Below are 27,312 nucleotides of genomic sequence, written 5' to 3'. Positions count from 1 at the left end.
ATTTTGCATTAGTGTTGCCAGTTTATCTTCTCGCTCCATTCCTTCAGGCTCACCAGTTGTATTAGTCTCCGGATGTATCTCCACTGCCACGGTTTGATTTTGTCTACTGGTATAGGTATCCATTGGCCCTTTCATTTTGCTGCTTGGGGTTTTTGACGTTTTGCCTACTTTATTTGGTTCCCCCATGTCGGCGCAGGACGGCGAGTCTATGCCACTTGCACTTCTATTGGTGTTTAGGGAGATGATTTCTGTAGATGTTCACCCCTCAACCTGTGTCTCAATCGGCATGCAATGGCTGGGGATATAAATATGCCCGTGATCTAAACCAAGCCTTAAGTCTCCAGAGCGTATCGGCTATGAGTGGATTGCGTCCTTCTACATATGTAGTGATGCAGTTGTGTTATCTCGTATCCTTAACACTCCTTTTGGATGCCAAGGGCTGTGTCTGCGTGTCTTCAGACGTTTAAAAGGAGGCGGTGTAGTATACGTCGGGCGCTATTATGGTCTCCTCACAGTGCACAAGCAGAGGTGATTTCCTACTTATAGTGCACTTTAGGCCAGCCGAGAAATGTATGTGCACTACGGGGGTCAGGACCCCACAACACAGTTGGTTCTAGGTTTTATAGTATGCCTAGGATCAGGGTGTTGTATTGTTCATAGTTTAGCAATGCTGGATGGATCGTGGGAACTTGGGTGTTGGTGTGTCTTCAACAACGATTCCGCGCTAACAGGCACGCAGATTTATTTGTTTCAGTCCTCGCGTGTGTCAGTATAAGTCGCCACCGCAGCTGCCAGACAGCAGGAGCACTCAGGTCGCCAGGTCGCACCTCGGTATGGACAGGAGTTCAACACACGGCCGACAGTGCCTTACTTGGTGCTCCGCGTATTCACCGTCCCGCCGTCGGCAAGCCGAAGCGCCCGCCGGGTCAGCCAGGGAAACTGCAGGCTCTTTGCAGAACGCAGCGTCTGAGGAGGGCGACGGGCGATCACTGCAGTCCTCGGTTGGGTGGCCCGATCCAGCAAGGGTACCCCAGGCAGGAACCAGGCACCCAGCTCTCACAGCGTGTCAAGGATAGGAGCTGCATGACTGGGCCAGGCGCGAACCGCCACTGCAGGCTCCTCCCTTCTGCGGCCCACAGCCCATCTGCATCCACGGCAGTCGGGGGAATCCGCCTGGTTCCGCGCGTCGGGCCGTCACAGTGTTGAGTGCCAGAGGATCTTCACTCGGGCATATCTCGGCGATCCTGGGTAGTAGGAAGACAGAATTTGCTCAGGTTGTGGTCGGATTTCCTGGCAGTCGATAGCACAGCTTTCCGGCTTCCCAAATAGCCTCGGAACAGATGGATCAGCACAGGATATTACAGTGGAGCAGGAGCGCCAAAATCAAGCAGCCATTTTCCTTGTGCGCAACAGCGCCCCCCTCAAGATTGTTTTTTTGTCCAATTGTGGGTGAAGACAATTTGTTATCTTTTGTATGTTTGTTTGTTTGTTTATTTTATTTCTATAGCACTCCAGACCCGGGAGGAAAAGAGCGCTTAGTACAAGTTACAAGGCACAGTACATGGTAAAAACAGTAATAGTAGGGCAGCAGATATCTACATAATATACAGACAGTAGAGGTAATAGCAACCAAATCAAGACAAAATGAGACCCAAGCAGTATGTACAATTTATAGCTAAGTCTAACTTAACGGTTGACTTTTTGTGAGAAGCCACCCAATGGCAAGTTTTCTGAACGACTGGAAGGATTTGGAGGACTTAATATTCAGTGGCAGGGAGTTCCAGAGTTGGGAGGCGAGGACAATGAAGCTCGAGCCTCTGGCTCTTTTAGAGGTAAATCTGGGTACTGTAAGACATAAGGTATTGGACGATTTTCTGGTTCTGATGGAAGATTTCATGGTGAATTTATCTGTAAGGTAGGGGGGCTAGATGGTTGAGAGCTTTATTAGTAAGGCAGAGGGTTTTGAGACCAATTTTATGTTGGATAGTAAGCCATTTACATGTAGTTCTAGTGGCAGAGATGTGCTCAGGCCTGGGAATGTTTAGCGCTGCCCGTAACACATTATTTTGGAGGACTTGGAGTTTACTTATTATCGCTTGGTTAGCACCTAAGTAGAGGCTATTGCAGTAGTGTAACTTAGATTGTATAAGAGCTCTCGCTAGCGTGAGGCAACTGTTAGAGGAAAGAAATGTTCTACAGGCTCTAATTAGTTTATCTGTATAGGCGGTGGCTGAAGCAGTTCAGTTGACTTGTTTGATGAGGTTAATATTGGCATTGAGATAGAAGCCGAGTGTTTTCACATTTTTCTGTCGGCATTTGTGCCATGTATTGTGTGTTTTGTGATTTTTGTGGGTGTTATTCTGTTTTATACTTTTGTATTGTATTTTAAATCATAATGAATTTGGAATAAAATCAAATGTTCGTTTTATGAGTATGCTATTAGATGCATTTGTTCAGGATTTAGCCGTTTAGAAGAATTGGTCACCTGTATTTTTGCTTTGAATGTTTTCTTTTCTCTTCTTTATCCAGGTGTATACTGTTGGTCCCAGACGGTAGAGAAAGGTTTCCCTAGTAAAGGGATTGGCCCTGGGATTATTTACCAATATTATAATACTGGAGCAATAATGTTAACCAGATCTGGTGTGAGCGACCAAGCTTAGCGAGGGAACCATAAATGATTTAAGCATGGTTAAGGGCACTCCTGAGAACATTTTTGAACTATTGGGTTAAAATGGTGCATTTTACAGCACAATGTCTGAAAACGAACGGGATAAAAACATACAATGTGCAACTGTTTCGTTAGGTTAACACATGAAAACATCTGACAGATGCTAGGTCACTAACAGCACAAAGGAGCATTTTACAACATTTTCGTGATTGTGCCACAAAATTTGCCAGTATTCCCAATGCAAAACTGACACACACTCTCTTTCTCTCTCTCTCTCTCTCTCTTTTTTTCTTGCAACTCAACTTTCTGCTGAGAAGCACTGCCCCAGAAAGAGAAAGCTTGCACACCCATTGGTGAAAGGGCTACGTTACAAGTCAAGTAGTGGTAAGGATTCCATGCAGCAAGGCAGCCCTAAACTAGCAGGTGTCCGTCCCTGGAGCCTTGAGGCTGCAGGGCAGCCTGCTTTCTTTAAGGGCCAATGTGCCTTTCCTACATCTCCCCCGCGTGCCTTTACCCTTGTCACGCAGTATTTAGGGAATGTGGCTCAAAATAGCCCAAGCCGCATATTCTAGCCCGAATGTGCAACCCTAAAACAAAACACGGAAACCACAGACTTACATTTTGGCCAAATTGGCTTCGCCAACTTTCAGCCCAAACTAAAAAGAATAGGCCACGAGCAGTGGGCGAAGGAAACGCTATAATTTCTTGGGACACTCTAGACAAAATCTTTGTTTTTTATATGTATTTCTACAGTTGCAAAAAGTCTCTGGATGTGTTTGTTTTGGCTGGGGGCTTGTTGGACAGCTTGAACCCCCCTTGTCCCCCCCACACACACTTTTGAGTACCCCTTTGTAAGAGTTTCGGTTATGGCTCCATTGGCAAAACTCTTTGGCCCTCATTACAACCCCGGCGCTAAACCATGGTGCTATTAGCACCATGGTTGGTGCCGGTGTTGTACCAAGTCCGCCATGGTGAAATGGGGGAGTACCACCCCATTCCAAGGTTGGCGGGCGGTAATTCCCCATTGAACATTGGCCCTTCCCCATTCCCATTTTTGCCCCACAGGGCTCAATGGGACTGGGGAAGGCACTTAATTAGCACCGATGTCCCTTTGTGGCACCCTACTTTAACGGCTGGTAAAACCAGCCGTTAAGGTCGGGTCCCGCAAAGGGACCTCGTAATCAGGCGTTAAGGGTTTAACGGCGCCGACACCTTTTACCGCGCCTTTAAACCCTTAACGCCAGGGTCGTAATGACCCCCTTTGTATTATTTATAATTAAACTGTTGCCACTGCCAAGGGAGGACGAAGACGCACTGTGCCTGCATTGCAGGGAGATTTACTCTGCCTTTCCAATTCCTGTGGGGGACACCTGCTGCCCGTCCTCCTAAATCCACAGAAATCGAAACAGACAACCCCCGGCAAAGCAAGGTCACAGCTCCTTACAAAAGACAAGGTCAGAGATTCCACGATTCAACAGCATGGTGGGCCATGGCTTCATACGGGCTTACATCAATTAATCTAAGGTGAGCGAGGATGGTGAAGAGATGCTAAGGGCGTCTGTGATCATCCTGAATTCCCATAAGGAATCGTTGCAGGCTGCGGCCATCCCGGCACTTAGTGTACGGCACCTGCTATGCCTGCAGGCATAGCATGTCTTTCATTCTCACTTGTGACCATCCAAACTAGCTATAAGGATTGCATTCACAGGTCCACAGGCACCGCGGCCTCCCTAGGCGGATGACTGGGCCTTTAGTGAGGAGGAAGGGTATAACATGTCAGGAGGCCCAGCTCAAAGTCATTTCCCATTATATTCATTTCCGAACATTAGGTCTGTTTTCTGGAAACCTCTGATAACTATTATTGCCATTTCAGTTTTCACCACACATGGTATTGCTGTCCAGGATATGGTCTTAATTATGTGAACATCTGTTCCAGTAGTTTCACCATAAGTTATGCATTATTCAAGGGGTAGAATAGCAGGTGTTTTATGCATAGTCTGCCAGCAACCAAATCTGTGGACATCCAGGCCTGCTCAGCCTGGCTATTTCCCTGTTTCTTGTGTGCATCCTTCCCTGCTTGGTCACCAGCTTTTCCCAGTTCTGTTTTAGAAAAACTACAAATGCAGCTCATCCAAGACCCCTGGGGTTCCTCTGGTGGCTTGTGTGGTGAGCTGCACGCGCAACATGGGCCTGATTCATGACTAGAACATTTCCTACAGAGTAACAGCTGCTTCGACTCGGCAATGGTATATTTGAAGACAGCGATGGACATTTGACAACCTTCTTGCAATTCACTGCGGTCACAATTGTTTCTGCTTGATTCATACTTTGGTTATAAAGATGCTTCTGTCTCAGCCCTACTTGAGTTCTTTTTCCAGGTTTAAATTGAGCAGCCATCTGACAGGATTGAGTTTGGCTAGGAAAAGTTCGTTATTTGTGTTCTTTGAAGGGGCTGGGTAGTCCTTGGGCCTCAGGGCTCTGGCTCCTCCACAACGCAATATTATCACTACACTTTAGGACACATCCCCCTCGACCCTGTTGCAGAACCCATGGTCCACCCAACAGGACTGACATCCACCCATCGATCACAAATCATTCCTCACTTGTAGCAAGGATTTCCCGCTAATTATCCTCTTATGTTGCCCTAATTCATTTTCTTCCTCCCACAAACTGAGGCCTGGATATCCCTGGGTGGTGCACAAAATGCAATACACGCCACAATGCTCTAAAATTAGTTCAGTGGTTATTTCTGTGCAGTATAAAAAGCCTATTAACATCACGGAAGTGGAGCGACGTGGTCTGTGGCAGACCGTGGCTCTGATCTGTTGGAGCACTTTGCGGCTGACTCTACTGGTTTTTGCCGTTGTTGGCGGCATATGCATTGGGATCACTGTCCGTTTAATTTTCAATGCGGCTGAACGGAGCAGCAAGGATGGACCGACAACTGTTCATAACCTCACTTCCGGCGCGTGAGGAAGTGGAGCAAAGTACTCTGTGGTCCGTGGTTCCGTGGGACCGGGAACAAGATGACCAGCTTTTAAAATATTTGGCGGTAAGCATTCAAAATCTTGATTGCGGTCCTGAAAAGTCTGTTTCTCCCTTATGACTGTTTGTGGCCTGACAAGAGCCTGAGAAGCGGCTCTTATCTACAATCATATTTGGAGGCTGTGTTTTGTACAATGTAACAAGTCTGCCAGGGTGGTGTATGGCAGTCTACCCGTGGGGGTACTTTCCATCGCTTTCTGTGCCTTCACTTTGTTTCCTGTTCCTGCTCTTTCTTCTCTGTGTTTTCTTCCTACTTTTTCCTTCTCTTTCTTTTCTTTCACTGGTGCTGGAAGTACATCTGAACAGTTACTCTAGCCCCCACGGTGACCTCATTCTGCAAACGTGCGTCCCAAACAGTGTGCAGCATCGATAGTGCTTTCAAATGAGGGCCAATAAGGACCAATGGGTCACGCTCTGCAGTGACACTAGGGCACGCTTTAAGGGAGCCCATAGTCCTCAAATTAGCAATAGCCGGACCACGTAATAAGAAAGCACCCAAATTCGAAGCACAGAAGGCAGACCTTGCACAAACAAAAATAAAATCCTTCTTTGGAACTGTACCTCCCCCCTACGGACCCACTCAAGCATGTCTCTGTTGGCCAAGCCTTCTAACAACAGAGAGGATAAAGCTATCAATGGTAACATCTCAATTGATAACAATGGGTCCCTGTTGAAATTGTTTCAGGGTATCTGAGCTAGGGGGGGCTGAGGGGGCTATAGCCCCGGGTCTTTGGGTTGTAGCCCCTGATAGAAGCTCAGGAGCTACAACCAAAAGGCTATAGCTTGCCCCCGCCAGTCCCAACATTAGTTTAGCCCCTCATCTTTTACAGACCTAGCAACACCCCGACCCCGATCTAGAAAAATTCATAACCAGTACAGAGTCTAGTACAAGGGAAAGTGATGATGAGGAGGACTCAGTGATTTCAAATGACCCATGTCCCGGCGACCTACATAACCTAAGTATACACAGACAAACATCATCTGCAGTTTTGGAAGCCAAGGTCAAAGCCCTATTGCAACTATGTGCAAACATGGCAAAAGAACTGCACCACTTAAAGCAGGGCTTGGTAAAAGTTCTGGAGGTGTTGACTCAGTTGATAAGCACAATTGGCCCACCAGGGATTCCTGGGGTAGTCAAAAAGGGGGTGATTAGAGTCCAGAGTGCTCCATCACAAAACACTAAATTGACTTTTGCCCCAATTTTGTTAGTGCAGGGGGACCCAAGATCGGAGATCTTGGTGCCAAATCAACCAAGGGCTATGTCCTCGCCTTGTGGGGGAATTCCATCAGAAGAAACAGCTTATGTAGTGGCTGACTCGCAAAGTGGTGCGTTGGAGGCAATTTGTGCTGAACTTTCAATGCTTAATCATCCCTCCATTGCCTCCCCATCTGCCAAGCGCAAATTCAAACTGTGCAAGAAAAGGACCCGGCCCCAGCAGCAGTCCCAAAGTAATGCTTGCAAGAATAAGATGCTCCTGAAGGGTTCTTCTCAGACACAAGCGCGACAAGAGGGGGGAAGAACTGTTTCAAAGGAAATGGGGGGCGGGGAGGTGAGGAGGGTGACCCAACGGGGTCCGATGGACGGATGGCTGGCTCAGCCCACAAGAGAGAAGGAAATACCTACTAAACCAGTGACGACTGGACCATTTACAGCCAGCAATACGGTCCCTTTTCGCTCCATACACCAAAGTAAACAGCCGCCTCTGCTGCACCGGCAACCATTGGGTCACTCAAATAAGGTCCCTTTGTTTCTATTCCATCCTGTTGCCATGGCTTTTAATCCCAGCATGGTTGACCACCTCCAACATTCACAAACGGTTATGTGTGCCTGTAAGAGAGTCACTGCAGAGGTTCCATGGAACCAGATCTGTGTCCCTCTATGCACCCAACTTGAAGAACCTAGAAGGGGGAGAATGGACATGTTGTTGACCCAACATACAGCCACGCAAGATACGTGGCTGGGCAAAGTGGAGACTCTGAGGCCCAAAAACCTGACTAAGAAGGTTAAAGGGCTGGACGAGGAGGCGTTTAAGGACCTGCTTCATATTTCATTTGTGTTAAAACCCACGGCCAACAGCCCTTTTTTGAATCATGCATGGCTCTTAGAGCTTCTGCATCTGATCCCAGACCTACGGACTATTTCATCTAGGGATATTCTCAAATTGGAATTGCGATCTGTGGAGAATGTCAACAATTGGTCCTTGGTAACCTTCATTTCCCTGCTGGTGGTAGAGCGTATTTCTAAAAATGTTGAAGCTCTGCACCACCTGGGATTTGATATTGGGGTATTCCATCCAGCAAGGCAAACCTGCAACAAAGGTTTAACTCTCAGGGCCCACTACCCCTGCAGAGGGCAATTCACCCGGCCAGTTGTTTGGCCCATATGAGGCAACAGGGGCAATGGATTCAAGTGGGCTTCCAATCGAATTGACAACCTACCCAGGAGAGGGCAAATCATTTTAGCTTGTTGTCCTGGAACTCTAGGGGAACTCATAATTCCATTTAAAAAAAACTCTACTCCCCTGGTAGCTCTAAGGAGTGATGAATGTTTTTGTTTGCAAGAAAGTTGGTTATGTTCTCCATTCAACGTATATGGCTACTCACTTTTTTCCATTTGTCAATATCACCACAAAGGGCCTGCCCGGTGGGAGGTCTATGGATAGGGGTAAAAGCAAATTCTGATCCCTCTGAATACATACCCAGTAGACAGCATGGAAACATTTTGGCTGTCTGTGTTAAGAACCTCTGGCCAGGCCAGGAGGTTCTGGTAGCCACATTATACGATCTTCCTGGTGGGGAAATGACAAATGCTTTGATTGAGGTTGTGGTTGAGACCCTCTGTTGTTGGAGATTACAATTCTCCAGGGGTTCAATAATACTGACAGGGGACTTCAGCATAGATCTCAGGATGGATACACTTGCGGAGGGGTTCTGGGGGATACTAGATACGAGGGGGGGCACCATGAAGGGCTGTGTGGGGACATCACGTGATCGCGGGAGCGTGTTCTCGCGAGATCTCGATGCACGGGATCTCGCGAGCCCACGCTCCGCGGGAAAACGTTCCCGCTTCACAGTTGGCGCCCTGCCAGCGAGAGCGGTCGCACAGGAGCGCTGCTTCTGATTTCACAGAAAGGAGAATCATCTCCAGGACCATCTCTACAGCTCATAGGGCATAACACCACAGCCAATGGAGGCTTCATGGGGGCCCTATGAGTTTACAGCGTGCCACCGGTGAGCACAATCCTTCCACAGTGAAGTAACTGGGGAAGCACAGGACCTGGTCAGTTCAACAGTGAGTAAGCGCCCCGCGCCACCAGTCCACCTTAAGACATTCTCCCTTGTTCTCAGTCAATAAAGACTGTTAGAAACCCTATTGCGTCCTGTCATCCATTCAGGCCACAACATAACTGGCGACGAGGATACCTGAAGTCCCACGGACCCACCATGCAAGGCGCCACGCCACCCCCTGCGTTTCTACCCCTGCCAGGGACTCCGGCGATTCCGTGGATGCAATGGGAACCCCTTTTTTCCACCTACTTGGAAGCGGTGGGCGGCACGCGATATGCCCCCATCAGGAAGAGGGCGATGCTGTTGAATGCGCTAGGGGTTGAAGGTCAACGTATCTTTGCAGGCCTTAAAGAAATACCGGCGGCCGACGAAGACGCCGATGACGACGATGTGTACAAAGAAGCCACGCGTCGCATCATGAAGAGGTTCACCAATAAGGAGAATATTGTACTGCATAGGTTGAGATTCTACACTCGCAAACAGGAAGGGAGCGAAACCGTGGATGACTACATCACCAGGATGAGGGAACTCGCTTCTCTGTGCGCCTTCGGAGAAAATGCAGAACAGGTCATCTGCGACATGCTCGTCGTCCACACCAACTCTAGGAAAGTGCAGGACAAATTCATCCAGGAGAAGGAGGTCACCCTCGACAAAGCCATCCAGATTGCCAGGGCGGAGGAAGAAACCTCCAGCAGACGCAAGGAGGCGGGAAGTCACCTGCCTGTGCCCGAAATGGCGGCGCTACAATGGAGAGGTCGCAGAGACAAGCAATCCCGCGACGGCCCCAAGGACAAAAGTCCCAGGAAAAAGGAGGCACTGAAATGCTACAGATGCGCCAGTCTCAAGCACATGGCGAACGACCGCGACTGTCCCGCCAGGAATAAAGAATGCTCCAAGTGCGGACGCATTGGCCACGTGGCTCCAGCATGCATGTGGCGGGAGAAAACCGTGTCCCGTGTCGACGGTGACTGCACCTCCACCGATGAGGATGAACTGCTGGACAGACCCATGGTTGTCATGGTCAATGCCCCCCATGCCAGGAGGGAAAAGCCCCACTGCACCATTAAAGTGGACGGAATGGAAACGCGCGTCATGGCTGATTCGGGATCCGACCTCACCATTCTGCCCATCGACACGTACAAGGAGATGATGGGACAAGAAAGAGTGGAGATTAGATCCACCAGGCAAAAACCCACCGTGTTTGGAGGGGCAACGGTCGACCTGTTGGGCTACGTCAAGGCCCGCATCGATTTCAAGGGGAGGTCTACCACCACCAAGGTGTATTTTTCCCCCAAAGGTCCTGCCGTGCTGGGGTGGGATGACCAACACAAACTCAGCATGAAACTAGATCCCAGCACTCCGGAACAGGTGCTCATGATCTCGTCAGGAGCAGCGCAAAACTATAAGGAGATCTTTCCAAACCTGTTCTCCGAGAGACCGGGAAAAGTGAGAAACTTCGTACACAAAATTCGACTAAAACCCAACGCCACCCCAGTCAAGCACAAAGTAAGGGCGGTGCCTGCCACCGCAAGACCAGCTTTGGACGCTCACCTGAGGAAGATGGTCGAGGAAGGAACCATCGAAACCGTGGAATCCTCGCAATGGCTGAGTCCGGTGGTACTAGTTAAGAAGAAGTCCAGCAACGACCTCAGGATCTGCATCGACCTGAGAAGCCTGAACTTGGAGGTGATCACGGATAGCTTTCCGCTCCCCAGCATCAACGAGATTGTCCTCATGATGAAAGAGGCGGCCATTTTCTCGAAGCTGGACATGCGGGATGCCTATCACCAGATCCCCCTACACAAGTCCTCCCGCCCCCTGACGGCGTTCATCACTCCTTTTGGCACCTTCCAATACACCCGCATGCCTTTCGGGTTATCGTCCGCAGCATCCGCATTCCAGAGGATGATGAACTCTCTATTGAAAGGCCTCACCAACGTCTCATTCTTCCAAGACGACATTCTGGTATACGCCAAGGACAGCGAGACCCATGACAAGGCGCTCAAGTCAGTCCTAACCAGGCTTCAGGAGGAAGGCATTCGCCTACGCCATGAAAAGTGTGTCTTCGGGGTGAACAAAGTAGAGTATCTTGGGTACTGCATCTCGAGTGATGGGGTGAGCCCCAAAAGGAACCTCATGGAGGCCATTACTGAGGCGCCGGCGCCGATGTCTAAAGAGGAACTGCGCTCATTCTTAGGCCTAGCTGAGTACTATGCCAAATTCGTCCCCAGGTTCTCTGAGACCACGTCTCCCATGAGGGAGCTTCTGAAGAAGGGGGCAGCGTACTCTTGGGGCCCAGAACAAGATGAGGCCTTCGGCGAAATCAAGAATAGGATTCTACACGCGCCGTGCCTTAAACCATACAACCCTGAATGGGACACCTACATCACCACTGACGCCAGCGCATACGGCCTAGGGGCCACCTTGACCCAGAAAAAGGGCGACACAGAGAACATTGTGGCGTTTGCATCCAAGGCATTATCCTCATCCGAGAAGAATTACTCTACGGTAGAGAAAGAGATGTTGGCATGCGCTTGGGCCGTCGATTACTTCAGATCATACGTATGGGGGACAAGATTCAAGTTGATCACCGATCACAAGCCGCTAATCCACATGTTGAGCCCGGGCGGCACCAGGACGGCCACCCCCAGACTGGCCAGGATCGCCGCGAAGCTCCAAGAGTACACCTACGAGATACAACACATTGCGGGCTGGAAAAACGCACAAGCGGACTGCATGTCCAGGCTCCTCAACCAAAGCGCCCCCGGCACCACATTCCTGGAAGACGAATGTGTCGTTGCGTCCATCGGCGACCTGAGGAACGTCGAGTACATGGAAATGAGCGAGCGCCACTGGCAAGAAGAGTTCGAGCAGGACCTCGCTCTAAGGCACGTAAGCACCTGGGTTCGAAATGGATGGCCCAACGAGAGAGCGATCCCTGAAGGCCTTCGCCCCTACTGGAAGGTGAATGAGGAAATTACCGCCATGAACGGTCTCATTCTCAGAGGTGATCAAATCATCCCACCCAGCGGAATCCGTAAAGTCATACTGTGCAGAGCACACTCGGGCCACTTAGGGTGCAACATGACCAGAAGAAGGATACGCGACGCATACTGGTGGCCAGGTATGGACCAGGACGTTCGGCAGATGGTCGACAGGTGCCACGAATGCTCCAACAGCGACAAGCGCCTAGCCGTGAGGCAAGCCCCCATGCTGCCCACCGAAGTCCCCAAAGGGGTGTGGCGAAAATTGGGGCTGGATTTCATAGGGCCGCTGGACAACATGCCCCCTGAGCACAGATACGGGATAGTTTTGGTCGACTACTTTTCCAAATGGGTGGAAGCTGACTTCACCCCGGACATCACTACGGGAACAGTCATTGAAACTCTCACCGCCATATTTCAGCGGGAGGGCCTGCCCGAAGAACTCGTCACGGACAACGGAGTCCAACTAGTATCCAGGGAAATGGAGAAATTTCTCAAGCTTAACAACATCAAACAGCGGAAAGCGAGTCTATACCACCCACAGGCAAATGGCCTAGTCGAGCGGGCCAACCGTTTCATCAAAGGGGCGCTGCAACTGGCCCACGCCTCGGGCCTAGACCCATACAAGACGGTCAAAGAAGCCGTAGCGGCTCACCGTCTCACCCCCAATGCCGTCACAAGTGTTTCTCCGTTCCATCTGCTGAGGGGGAGAAGGGCGGCATCCTCACTGGTACCACCATGGCTTCAGCAAGTGAGGGCCGACGAAGACGTCGACATGGCTGACGTAACGTGCCGCATGCAGCGCAACAAAGAAGCAATGAAAGCACAGGGGGACTTGCGCCGAGCCGCTCGACACACACAAGTCAACAAAGGGGATCTGGTGAAGATACGACTTCCCCACAAGGACACCATCACAGGTTCCAAATACAGCAGTCCCATAGAAGTCATGGAGAGAGGGACAAACCACATCCGCACCAGCGATGGCAGGAGATGGAATCTAGAGAGGGTAGCCATGTACCGCAGGAAAGATGATACTGTACACTCCCCTGGAGACACTGGAGGAGATCAGGTCTGCCAAGAGCCATACGAGAACCATCATCTCCCGAGTGGAGACATCGTAGAGCCGCAACATCGCAACGATCTCGCAAGCTCCCTTTTCCCAACCACACCCAGGGGATCACAGCAAGGAGCTGGGCAAAGAGATCCCGATTCGCCAGCACCCTCACAAGGACACTTCATCGATCCCGCTACATACCCGGATCCTGGCAGGCCCCAGAGAGAGAGAAGGAAGCCCGGGAAATATGCGGACTTCATCATGGAGTGACCTCCCATTCCTTTTTCCAGCAGAGGAGGTGTGTGGGGACATCACGTGATCGCGGGAGCGTGTTCTCGCGAGATCTCGATGCACGGGATCTCGCGAGCCCACGCTCCGCGGGAAAACGTTCCCGCTTCACAGTTGGCGCCCTGCCAGCGAGAGCGGTCGCACAGGAGCGCTGCTTCTGATTTCACAGAAAGGAGAATCATCTCCAGGACCATCTCTACAGCTCATAGGGCATAACACCACAGCCAATGGAGGCTTCATGGGGGCCCTATGAGTTTACAGCGTGCCACCGGTGAGCACAATCCTTCCACAGTGAAGTAACTGGGGAAGCACAGGACCTGGTCAGTTCAACAGTGAGTAAGCGCCCCGCGCCACCAGTCCACCTTAAGACATTCTCCCTTGTTCTCAGTCAATAAAGACTGTTAGAAACCCTATTGCGTCCTGTCATCCATTCAGGCCACAACAGGCTGCCCTGGCAGAGTTTGAGTTACTGCTCCTGAAGGCCAATGAGGGTGGAAATGAATATACATGGTCTAATAGCCACCATAATAGCTATATTGACTTCATTTTCACAAACCCTAACTTGACCATTCGAGTCCCCAAACTGCTGCTGAAGCCCACAGTGGCCAGGGGCCATGTCATGCTCCTTCTGAGCCTTCAAAAGCCAGCCTCTCCGTAAACATCCAGGGAAATAGGCTGCAATGGTCAGTGAGCCTTATTGAAAAGTTTAACGTGGCCCTGGGTCCATCTGGCTACGACATACAGGACATTTTGCAATGGAGATTTGGGGGAGGTGTAGAGGAGGTCCCAGATATGGCCTGCACTCCAGCCACCCATTTTGAAATACCAGGAACATACTCACCGAGATATGTGACTTATGAGGAGCAAATAAACCAACAGAGAACAGCACTAGGGCTCTGCCCAGTGACCATCAGAAGAGCAATACCTGTTGAAGTGACAATAACCAGACAACCATGGTCAGCACGGTACCCATTGCGACAACCGTACCAAAAGCTGACACGAAATGAAGACTACTTACAAACTGTCCCCGAAGAGACCCAAAGGGCCTTCATTGAAGGCGAATGGTGATGACACAAGGGCCCAGACAGACTTACAGATGAACGTAAACGACAATCAAAAGATGACACGCAAAGACGAAATGTAAGGAATAATGATGTAATGGACTTAGAAGAAGAAACAATGTTTAAATATAAAGAGACGTAACCATTAAGTAGGCTGAAAATATGCAACTAGCTAACACCTGTAAATAGGCTTGGAACACAAGAAGCTAAGAAAACAGTGCTGCTTGCTATGCTTAGTAGAAGAATAGAGCGGCAAGCGCCAAATATATATCTATCTCAATAAATTATATTATACAAGTGCGACTCCATTTTACAAAAAGCAGAATTAAGCCCAGGATAGTAGGGGTCAAACAGGCCAAGATTCATACTCCAGCAAAGCTGGAAGAAACAGCCGAATGGAAACTTAGCAAAAAGCAGCTCATGTCTGGGAATTTGAGGTCAACCCAAGGAAGGGAGGAGAGCGGCAACTTCGAAGAATCGAAACTTAAGAGCATAGCAGCTTGCCCCGTGAAGGTTGAGATAAGGAGGCCCAGTCAGGTGGCAAGGCCGAAGGGAGAATCAAATACGCAAATAGAGGGAAAATGAAGCAGATTCACGGTGTACTAACATGTGACCAGCCAAGCGTGAAGAGGTACCAACGTCTGATGTCACCCAAAACCAGAAGATGCCATAACATTTCCAGATAAGAAGCTACAGTTTTGAGGCCAACCTCAGCCAACTAATTAACACATAGCCCTAAAGTATTGATTGATGGAAGGGAGGCAGGGTGAATCGTGGAGCACACTGCATCTGGGTGAACATTCTGCATGCTGCTAATTAAAAGAGGAGATTTATGCCTGGGGGTGTAACTGACCCAATCACAATGGATCAATTAATCTAGGGTCCTATAGCTAGTAGAACCAATGAGATGTCGTACTTGTAGTGTCGAGCACGAGTGATGTAGAGGGATGGGCGTAGACGCCCACCCGATAAGAGTTATCCAATCCTCACACTCTGTTACCATATACAGATATAGCACCTATACTTAAGTTATCTTTTTAACCAATAGAATTGCATGACAAACTTTTGAGTGTTACACGTCAATGATGATGAGAATTTGCTATAACTATTGATGTCTGAATGAGGAATTCGGAAGTTGAAGCAAGACGGGCGACCGCATCACTGTTGATTTCCTATTGCTTCCCTGTTTTTGTACTTGTCATTAAACGGACTTCCCTTTGCCAAACCATTGAGTTCTCCTTATTAATTGGTGTTGGAGTAAGAGAATCCTGCACCCCATCCACCTCATGGTGCAGCTATCTCGTCTTAAAGTACTCGAGGGTGAGCTCTGATCCCATGGGCCCGTCAGAGGTCGCTCCGCCCTCCTGTACACTGGTATGGTCCCTTTTCTGTCCTGAAGACCTTAGACACACCCTTAAGCACAATAAACAGACCCGACCAGGGAGTGTTTTTGATTCCGGCATTTATAAAAGGAAAAGATAATTGAATGGGGTTGTGCGAAGGATAAAGAGAAGTCGTTGTCTGACCAGGATTGAAAAACCTCAATCCATCTCAGCAGCTAGGGCTAGTTAAGAAAGATTGCTGAACGGGCACAGATTTTCATGAAATAATGAAGGTTGGAAATGTATAAACTGTATAATAAAAAACCACAACTAAAAAAAAAGCTGGCACCTCATTCTGAGTGATCGGGTGGGTATGGAGGCCAAGGAATTGGTGGGCATTTCAGAGGAGGAATGGTCGTAGCACATAGAAAAACTCTCTGGACAAGAGAGGCAACCAATTGCGGGAGAGTTGGGAGAACCCATGGCTGATTCCCTGGTAAGTAGGCATATTAGGGGGGGCAAACCCAGTGACCTGCATAATGAGGTCTAAGGCTTTTAGGGCCATGGGACATTAAGACCAGGTTGCACAGGCCATCAAGGGTGATCCACAATGGTGGGCGGCACTACTTTCTATGCTATTTAAGCTGGTCTGCGACTCTGGAGTCATACCCGTCATGGAAATCATCTATACACATTCCTGTTCATAAGAAGGAGCCGCAGAGTCTTCCATCCAACTTTAGGCTCCTCGCAATGCTGGACTGCAACTCCAAGCTCTTTGCCACCTTGTTATTGGAGCTGCTGTCAGCATGGGTCAGGGAGAAGGGCCTATTGAGTTATCAACAGACAGGTTTTAGAAAATGTTGTGGGAACTCCCATTCAATATGGACCTTGCTAATCCTTATTTCGGACACGCAATCTTATTCGGGAGTGGTGCTATACCTATGCTTCATTGACTATGCTGCAGCTTTCGACAGTGTTATTAGATCAAAACTCTGGGGAAAGCCGGAAGCATGTGGTATAGATCCAACTCTCTTCTATTTTATCAAAGCACTGTATAGTGACAACCAGGGTCCGGATGAGATTGTCTCGAGAAGGGGACTTGTCGAGTCCACTCAGCACCGTGCGGTGGTTGAAACAGAGATGTCCCTTGGCCCCCTTATTATATAACGTGTATACATCTGAGCTACCCATGGTGCTTAACGCGATTGAGAATCATCCACCATATTATGGAACAGCCCCCCTCCCATGCCTACTTTATGCTGACGATACAGTGATCTTAGACTGTACCCCACTATGTCTGCAGCATTCACTTAATGCCCTACATACCTTTGCAGGCAACCACAGCATTGACACAAATGCTTCTAAAATTAAAGTAAGGATTTGTGGGAAAGGAGCATATGGAGCTCCTTTTTGTAAATGGAGGTTGGGGGAGTGAAGTTAGAGCAGGTTACAGAGTGTAGGTACTTGGGAGTCCCCATTAAACCTTGTTTATCCTTGGCATATTTAGCAGTGGGGATCCCAAACAGGCCCTGGTACAAATGGCTGTTTCTGTAAAGAATGATTGATTCCCAGGGTGGGCGTTCAATAGAGGCAAAAATGATCGCCTATAGATTTTCAACTATCCCATGCATACTTTATGCACTCGAGGTATTCTCATTAAGGGCAGTAGAGTGGCTTCCCAGATTGGAGGCAAAAATTCTGCAGTCCCTAGTGGGAGTACCAGGGAGGGTACCATTGGAGGCGATTAGGTTGGAGCTGGGCCTTACTTCTCTATTGACGCTCTGGAAAATGGAAGCCAGTAAGTTCTGTGCCAAGATATGTTATGGCTGTCTAGGTGTTGGTACTCTTCTGGCTAGGGCGGGGGAGCACTCTAAGAGATTCTCAAAAAGTGTTTGGTTTAGGGAGTTGGAGAGGGTGGTGAAACGCTATTTATTGGAGATTGGCATGGGTAATTCTCCAGAGTCTTGGCTGGATTTCATTCTGACAAGGATTGAAGAGAAATTCATTCACCATGACGCAGCCACTGCCCTAGACCACATGGCCGGCCTTCGAAAATGTGAGTCCTATGCCCACCCGGCTTTTACACTTGATCCGTCAAAGTCCTACCTGGTAAAATTTTGCCTCCCCATGTTGGTAAGAGTTATATTGGCGGTTTGCCTTCAAACGCTTCCCTTTTTAGTAAACACGGGGGCACGGGCGGGTTTATCTAGAGGTGAAAGACTATGCAGATTATGCTCTAGGCAGGTGGAAACGGCATGCCATATTTTGACTCAGAGTGTTGCACTTAGCACAGAGTATAACAGGGCCTATAGCGAAGCTCGCTCCTACTCCTCAGATCAATTTTGGGGGGGATATTTGATGCAGAATCTCTGGTGACCACTGCGGTAGCATTTTATGTATGTAACGGCCGGCCAAGAAATTGACCCTGTATTGGTAAGCCCCTGATCGATTGTTTTGTGTGATCACAGATTTTATGTTTTTTTCTTTCTATTTTTAATGATATTTCAATGATATTTTAAATAATTATTTGTATACTGTATGTTTTAATCAATTAAATAATTGTGATGAGTGTAAAATTCACTTGATAACATCACATAAAGTAAGATTGCAGCAGCACACAATCTGCATATTATATGTGGCCTCCCTGCAGCGGGTGGTTCTTGGTTCATAAGAGAAATATGCATTCTTGCTGGTTGCAGTATTGGGAATGGATACATTGACCTAGTTAATGACCCCAATCATATTTCGGTCCATATCTAGGTACCCTGTGCAGAAGTCTTATTTACAGTGGCATCTGCAGTAGGACTGAAGCCTACATCCATACATCTAGGACCCTCCCAAGAAGAGAAGACACCAAAAAATTGGGGGGAGTAAGATACCACACCAGGTGAAAAACAGACAAATGATGTAGCCTCAATACTACTCATCATCGTGTCGTGTCTTCTCTCCTTCCCCTCCATTTTTCTCCCCTCCGTCCCCTCCCCGTTCTGTATCCATACAGACTGGTCCACCTGCATGTAAGGAAGCTATATCTAGTCCTAAAAACACCGACATCAGCATACATGGTTAAGCTGTTTCAGCCCTGATGAAAGTGGTCTCATACCACTGAAACCGGTCGGCTCATCACAACACTGTACCTGCATACCTGAACGCAATATGTCAGAATACAGTACGATCAACCCTAATGAAGATAAGGACTGATCGAGGATCATTACTGTGTACCAAACACACAGAAATATAAAGAAAAACTCTCTATAATACCAAACATCAAGACAAAGGAAAATAACAAAACAAAAAAAAGAAGCTGACGCGAGGACTGTAGGTCCTAGATATACCAAATATACCCACCTCCCAGAAAATACACTAATCAGGGATAAGTGGGGTCTTTTTAAGAAAAAACCTGCCCTCAAGGGAAATCTAATAAAGTCAATGTTGTTTCATCTTGAGGACAGCCTTTTATGACAAAACAACAGAAGTATTTCTAAAACCTTTTGTTTTTTAAGGAACTATTATAAATAAAATTGCCCAAATCCTAATGTGAAGATGCAGTATTGGGGCGGCATTACAGAACCATTGCCACAGTGCCAAGGGAACAGGTTGCCCTAGAGCAAAGCATACATTCTTTCCATGCATGTTTGCACCAGGCCAATGTTTGCCCTACTGCAACAATGGATATAAATATGTTTTTTTACACCAGACCAATGTTTGCACTCGTGCTAAATGCACATGCATCGGTGCAATGTTTCTGTAATGTCTGCAAAATGATGCTAGGAAATTTCCTTTTGAAAATGTTTTAGAAGTGTAAATGCCTCACTGTTGGCAAGACTCGAATCCCGTAGACAACTCCTCTCCCCTTGATGTACCTCAAGGCTGTAACTTCATTCATGTTTTCATAAGTATGACTGTTTCCCATAAAGATTCCCTTCAGGATTTCTGGGGAAGAAATGTGAGTACTCATGTAATGTTATTTGGCAGTAGACGCAACTCACCCTGTCTGACCCAGAGTCAATCACTGCCCTGACACGACATTCTTGGAACCTGCTTGGAGTCTGTGGGCCTCAGTACACGGTAGGAGGTAACCATGCTGCTATTAGTGGCATGGCTACTCCCTTACCGCATACCGGGTCCGGGTAGACGGTATGGGGACTTACCGGGTCATTCCGACCCTGGAGGACCCTGTAAATCCCCATTCCGGGCACCATTCCCCATTCCCCTTCGAGCCCCCATAGGGCTCAATGGGAATGGGGAAGGAGCTAATACCGGTACCGCAATTTGCGGTACTGTTATTAGCTTTGAAGTCCCTCAGCGGGTCCCGTCCGTATCACCTGGTCAGACCAGGCGTTAAGGATGGGAGCCGCTGAGGGACCTCATAGTAGGGCGCTAAGGGATTACCGGTGACCTTATCGGTACCGGTAATCCCTTACCGCCTACCGTGTAATGAGGCCCTATTTCTTTTGACAGACAAAATAATCCTTAACTGTAACTTCTGAAATAAAAGTATCTTGCTAATTTGGACAGTATGGCCAAATATTTGTACAATAAAAATAAAAACAAAAGGGAAACACCTGCAACAACAGCATTTAACTTCAGTTAGCAAAAAGACAATCACCATATTCCTGCAATGCCTTCCATAGTCAGATGGTGTTTGCAAACAAAAGTTTCCAAAAGACCTTTTGCAAAAAATGTTTCTACCAATTACATTTGTTCGAGTTCCTGAATTTCAAACTGGTCTCAAATCACAGCTTCTCCGCTTAACCAAAGTGTGTTTTCCTGGCCAAATCCTTTGATCTCAATATGCATTATCTTCCAACATTAAAATTCTATATAAGGTATTCAGCTCACACTGCTACTTCAAAAAAAAAAAGCCTCACTCATATTGCCCCATAGGTAAATATTAATACTGACAATTCATATACTGGAAGTCACAGTTTAGTTGTCTGGTGCCTTACTCATGGCAAAGTGTATTTAGCTTCCCATGATACCTTTGCGTATTGAAGATGCATTCTATAATGACATTTTCTGTAATATTATTGATGTCACTATTTATGCAAATAAGGGGGTGCCACACACTTTTTGCCGCCCACTGCCCTGTGAATCCTGCTTCGAAGCACTGTAGTAACAGCTGTTACAATTGCTTGATTTTCTATAATCCTTATGAATGAAGAGCTGAGGAGGCCATGCTGGGATTCGGATCTGTGAATGCGATGTCACGCGTACATTGCCACCGCAGTGGCCACCGGGTCCATGCTGAAAGGAGTAGATTAGCCACCTGCCCATTATTTGTGCAGCTTTGTCCGATTTACAATAAATCGGGATTTTATCTCTGTCCTTCTCCGGTGGGAATGCAGTCAGGGGTGCAAGACTCTGGAGTCCCAAGACAAAAAGCTTGGAGATTTAAACTTTGCAGCCAGTTGTCCATCAGGGAAGGGCTGTGGCGTGTTAAGGTGTGTGTGAGAGAGTGTGAGAACTGTCATTGGGCCTCATCACGAGTTTGGCCTGAGCCCTTAAATGAGGTGGGATCGGTATTACCACTGAATTTAAGGGCTGCCAAAATCACGAGTTGGGTGGAAAATGTCATTTTTACCTTAAGGTTTTTGCTGGAGGTTAAAATGCCAATTCTTAGGCTGTTTTCGGTGCTATTACTGCTGCCGCTATTACCGCCGGTAGTAATAGCGCTCCTCAATCCCATTGGGTCCTATGGGCCCAATGAATGAGGATTTACCACCCTGCGCAATTAGTGATCCAGCGCAAATTGCGCCAGACTGAGTTGTGGTAGCGCTATTAGCGTTGGGCGTTATCCCCGATGCTTTGCACACATGTTCCTCCCATTTACCAACAGGTGGTCCAGGTGGACCTTAATCTCCGACCCCTGGGCAGTGCATGACAGTGAGGCCCCCGACCTGCCTTGCCTCCCCACTCTGCCCTTTTTTGGGGTGATACCAGGAGGCGCAGTACTCCGCCCTGCACCGACTGACTCCTGATCCTGCCCCCCCGCCAGCTCTTCCGGGACCCCAGCCGACCTGAAACTCTCAACGTGGGAGGCAGCGAGCCCTTGTCACTGTACCTTACTGACACTGGGGTCACTAGGAGGGGCAACTCTCTGTCCCTATGGTCCTCCTCCACCTGTTACACCTCCTCCCAAGCCATCATGCAGGGTGGGTGGGATGGAAAAGTCTTCTCCCAGAAGGCACAGCGGTGTCATGGCAGGGCCCGGCGGCAGTGAATTCCGAGGAGGGGGGAGGTCGATCCACACCCCTCCATTAAATGTTGTCTCTTTCCGCCATGGCCCAACGCCCCCCAGGGGGCCGCGAAAAGCGGGGAGCCCCACCGCCCACCCTCTTTAGTCATTAGGGTGCTAGGAGGAGGCGGTGCGTCCGAGGCAAGCCCAATCCAGATGCAGGCGGTCCACATTGCCTGCTCCTACCGCCCCTGCTACCCCAGTCCCGCCCAACCCGGCAACTGCTTCAGTCAGAGGGGTCTTGCCTTCAGACGGGGCTTTCTGCTGGGCTCCCTGTGGCTTCCCTGGCTGGAGCTGTGGTTTACAGCTCTGTTGCCAGATTAGGGCCGCCTAACAGACAGGCCCACCAGGCACAATGAATGGGAAATGGCTCATGCGGGCGAGTCCATCCTCAGTAACCCTTTCGTGTGCAGAATTCCCACTCTTCAAGCAAAGTGCTGTCAGCGGCGCTAATTATGATGGTCCACACGCATTTTAAAGCCAAGTCCCCACTGCAGCTCTGAACAGCTGATTGGTTCATTTGTGAAAAAAAACTTGGAGTATATACTTTAAAAAAATGTAAAGAGCTACGCGTTCGACAAGCAAACAAAATGCACCTTTCATGCAACACTGTGTTTTATTCATTTGAGTCAAATAATGAAAAAAACACGCAACCTTTATTAATAATACTACCAACCCACACCATATTCACACACAACTCAAGTTGTCCCCGTTTCACTAGATCTGCCCGCTTTACTTTGTTCTCTGTCGCTTATAGTTCCACATTTTTAAATGAAAAGCCAAACTACGAGTGACAGAATGCAGAGAAACACACATTGTGCAGGATGCAGAACTTGCACCTCACCTGGGACCTAGTTAGATCTCTGGTTTAGCCCTCTAGGCGCTATGGTGAGATTGTCGCGGCAAACTCCTCACCGATGCGATCTAATGTATGGGTCAACCTGCAGCACAGAATGTGTATTTATTGTGTGTTTAATTAGGTGTTATATGTCTACAAGAAACTTGGAGGCACAGATGTATCATTTTAATTGCGCTCAGCACTCCGATGTTCAAATAATACAAACTACTCAAGTTGTCCAACATGTCACCTGTGAGCAGCCCATCCAACCCCAAATGTATTTTCTGTTTGCATTCTAGGACCTATAGGAACTTTTACTGGACTAGGCACACATCATGGGTACAAGATTGCAAAGCAGCAAACAAAGCAGGGTCATGGTGTGAAGGAACATACACGTCTACTTCACCAACACCACATATACAAGGCGGCAGGGATGGCAAAGAAGCAGCCAGTGGCCCTTTGCAATTGCAGAGTATGGGCCTGATTTGCAGAAGCGTTTTACAATGGCGCAACCCCATAGGGAAACATTCTGTGAATCAGGCCCTGCGTGTCCAGACATATGGTCGAAGCTAAACAAGAAGTCCCAGAATGAGCTATCAGGCTCTGTTGGAATGCAGTTGCCTCTGCGTAGAGCTATCAGGCTCTGTTGGAATGCAGTTCCCCCTTTGTAGAGCTATCAGGCTCTGTTGGAATGCAGTTCCCCCTTTGTAGAGCTATCAGGCTCTGTTGGAATGTAGTTCCCTCTGCGTAGAGCTATCAGGCTCTGTTGGAATGTAGTTCCCTCTGCGTAGAGCTATCAGGCTCTGTTGGAATGCAGTTCCCCCTTTGTAGAGCTATCAGGCTCTGTTGGAATGTAGTTCCCTCTGCGTAGAGCTATCAGGCTCTGTTGGAATGTAGTTCCCTCTGCGTAGAGCTATCAGGCTCTGTTGGAATGCAGTTCCCCCTTTGTAGAGCTATCAGGCTCTGTTGGAATGCAGTTCCCCCTTTGTAGAGCTATCAGGCTATGTTGGAATGTAGTTCCCTCTGCGTAGAGCTATCAGGCTCTGTTGGAATGCAGTTCCCCCTTTGTAGAGAAATCAGGCTCTGTTGGAATGTAGTTCCCCCTTTGTAGAGCTATCAGGCTCTGTTGGAATGTAGTTCCCTCTGCGTAGAGCTATCAGGCTCTGTTGGAATGCAGTTCCCCCTGTCTAGAGCTATCAGGCTCTGTTGGAATGTAGTTCCCTCCGTGTAGAGCTATCGGGCTCTGTTGGAATGCAGTTCCCCCTTTGTAGAGCTATCAGGCTCTGTTGGAATGTAGTTCCCTCTGCGTAGAGCTATCAGGCTCTGTTGGAATGTAGTTCCCTCTGCGTAGAGCTATCAGGCTCTGTTGGAATGCAGTTCCCCCTTTGTAGAGCTATCAGGCTCTGTTGGAATGCAGTTCCCCCTTTGTAGAGCTATCAGGCTATGTTGGAATGTAGTTCCCTCTGCGTAGAGCTATCAGGCTCTGTTGGAATGCAGTTCCCCCTTTGTAGAGAAATCAGGCTCTGTTGGAATGTAGTTCCCCCTTTGTAGAGCTATCAGGCTCTGTTGGAATGTAGTTCCCTCTGCGTAGAGCTATCAGGCTCTGTTGGAATGCAGTTCCCCCTGTCTAGAGCTATCAGGCTCTGTTGGAATGTAGTTCCCTCCGTGTAGAGCTATCGGGCTCTGTTGGAATGTAGTTCCCCCTGTGTGGAGCTATCAGACTTACACATGTCAAATGCGATTTATTCCACCATTCATGGACTACAGTCCCACATCAACCTGCACGTCTGCTGTTTGAAGATCTGCATTTCCATTGGGAAAATGAAACTTAAGTATTGTGTAAAGAAGCAAGATGGTTATGACATGGCTGTATTCGTGTGTGCTTTACTCTTGATCTCCTTTGTGCTATTTTATGTGGCAACAGTGGCTTACGTTGGGGGGTCAGTCTGGATATCTTTTCTTACTGTGGTGGCATGGCATGTTTTAATGACATCAGTATAAATCTAGTAGGACATTGCAATAGCCGGAATGCCTGCAGCTCCTGCATTGTGGAGGGGCCTTGCGCCGTATGTCGAGTGGGGGCTCTGTCAGGGTCAGGGTGAGGATGAGGTCTGCGCTGGGGCCTACTGTGGCTGGCTGATACATGGAAAGAGGGCGCTCTACTTCTGACCCCGTGTGTAAATGTTCTGGGTGCGCATGTGCAGAATGCAATGTGAATGTTCTGGGTGTGCGGCACATGAGTGAATGTGAGAGAAGGCGTATGAGTGAGTGAATGGTGAATGAATGGCTGGGTATGAATGTGATTATGTGTGTGCAAGGCGCTGGAGGGCCCAGGGGCAGACATGCCATTTTTCACTGGGCATCTATGATAAAGCAAGCATGAAACGTGTTATTACGAAGCTAGACTGACATTTTGGTGCAGCTAGTCTGGCCATTTGTTGCTGTAGCATGTCATTTTTTACTGGGCATCTGTGATAAAGCAAGCAGGATACGTGTTATTGCTTGTCTAGACTGGCTTACATTACTGCAGCCAGTTTAGATATGCTCTCTTATTGTGGCATGGCATTTTTAATGGCAAAGCTAACAGGAGTATGTTCTTACGTGGGGGTACAAGCATATACTGGCAAAGCCAGCTTTGACATGTTTTCTCACAGTATCATTACTGGCAGTATGCACAAAGCAAATATGAGTACGTTCTTAAATGGGGATAGTGGCATATATTGGTGCAGCTAGCATGGAAATATAAGGGCACAGCCAGCGTGAACATGTTTTTTAAACTGGTATTTATTTTGGGGAAAGGCATCATGAAAGAGGATGGGGAAGTGCTCCTGTCCACAGTTGGTAACTTTCAATCAGTTTTGAAGGGTAACTCATGAAAAAATGCAATAGACGCAACAGTCTTGCTTTATACCCAATTTTTCACAGAAAGTATGCTGTATAATGCACAATTTTAACTCATTATTTGAAAAATGTTCTCAGGAGAGAATCCCCAAACCCACCTTAGTGGGTTCGATCTACATAGCTACACATTCGGGTGGTTTTGCATATTTGGGGCAAATATTGAATCCCCTCCAATTAAAATAGTTACCAGTCACCACTGGATGCTGGTGTATTTGGGTTTCAAGGGCCCGGGCACCGCCCACTTGTTTCTATGCTAGATGAAAGATTTAAACTTTGATTAAAAAACATACTTGCATCTTTCACCTAGTGCAGTGCTCAGCGTGGCCCTGCCGCGGCATGACCATCATGAGCATTGCTCTTGCACGGTATTCCAGGCCAGTCTAGAGGGTGGCGTGGCCTCTGCTTTGTTGAGAAGTTTGGGGGAAGGAAGGGGTCAGCATGACTCGCAGGAGGGGGTGGGGGAAATGTTGTGCTACACCACTGCAGTAGGATGAGGGCTCTTATGTGGCAAGGCTGGCCTATATTGATGCAGCCAGTCTTGATATGTTTTATTATTGCGGCATGGCGGTTTTACTGGCAAAGCTAGCAGGACTATGTAAAGGATTAAATAAATAAATAAATACATACATAAATAAACATGGGGATACTGGCATTATTGGCAGACTCAACGTCATACATGTCAACTCTCCCGATTTAGGCGGGAGACTCCTGACTTTTCGTGAAAATATATTGTTATTTTCCACGTTCTCCCGCCTTAAATATTTCTAACCCCAATGCATCCCTATGGGAAAATGTGCGACTCCCGATTTCTCGGATTACATCTCCCACCCAGGTGAGTCAGAATGTTGGCATATCTGCAACATGGACATGTTTTCGTACAGTATATTTACTGGCATTATGCGCAAAGCAAACAGAAGTATGTTTTGATACGGGGATGCTGACAGGTAATGGTGCAACCAGCATGGAACCATATGAGCACGGCCAGCATTAAAATGTTTTTATACTGGCATGCATATTGTGGGGGGAAAAGGCGTCACGAAAATGCTCCTGTGCACTGTCCGTGATTTGCATCAATAGGATTTTTTTCATGAGATACCCAACAAAAACAATTGCAAACTGACTGGCTTTTTACCAAATTTTTCAAAATGGTGTGCTGTTAAATGCCTTATTTTAACCCATTATTTTAAAAAAGATTCCATGGAGAACACCCCGAACGTCCCTTTGTTGGTTCAGGCACCCTCTCTCTGTTTGGTTGCTCCCGCATATTTGTGAGAAACATTTACGCCCCTCCCATTAAAAAAGTCACTACCGACCACTGTGCACAATGCATTATCCAGGACTGTCATGGGGACACCTGGGACTGAAAATCCAAGGGCTCCAATGTCTTATCTGTGATCCCCCTGGCCTCTAGCATGCAGACCCTCAGTTCCGCCCACTCCAGTAGGCTAGCCGTCCACTGACTGAAAATCCAAGGGCTCCAATGTCTTATCTGTGATCCCCCTGGCCTCTAGCATGCAGACCCTCAGTTCCGCCCACTCCAGTAGGCTAGCCCTCCACTGACTGAAAATCCAAGGGCTCCAATGTGTTATCTGTGATCCCCCTGGCCTCTAGCATGCAGACCCTCA

At 48.1% G+C, this 27,312-nt stretch overlaps 1 protein-coding gene across 2 annotated transcripts in view; it reads left to right on the top strand.

The window, feature by feature from the left end:
* The window catches only part of LOC138524299 (adenosine receptor A1-like), a 173,535-nt gene that overhangs the window by 39,252 nt on the left and 106,971 nt on the right, over positions 1-27,312 (top strand). The window contains exon 2 of one of the 2 annotated variants that reach the window (XM_069635506.1): positions 18,471-18,597. The exons of the other annotated variant lie outside the window; for it this stretch is intronic. The gene's annotated coding sequence lies outside the window, so the exon portion shown is untranslated. The remainder of the gene's footprint in view (positions 1-18,470; positions 18,598-27,312) is intronic. 2 annotated transcript variants of the gene reach the window in all.

This window comes from Ambystoma mexicanum, chromosome 1q, assembly GCF_040938575.1.
Source record: "Ambystoma mexicanum isolate Mex_15411 chromosome 1q, UKY_AmexF1_1, whole genome shotgun sequence".
NCBI classification, from domain to species: domain Eukaryota; kingdom Metazoa; phylum Chordata; class Amphibia; order Caudata; family Ambystomatidae; genus Ambystoma; species Ambystoma mexicanum.
Note: the sequence above shows the minus strand (reverse complement) of the source record. Positions and strands in the feature narration are given on the sequence as shown.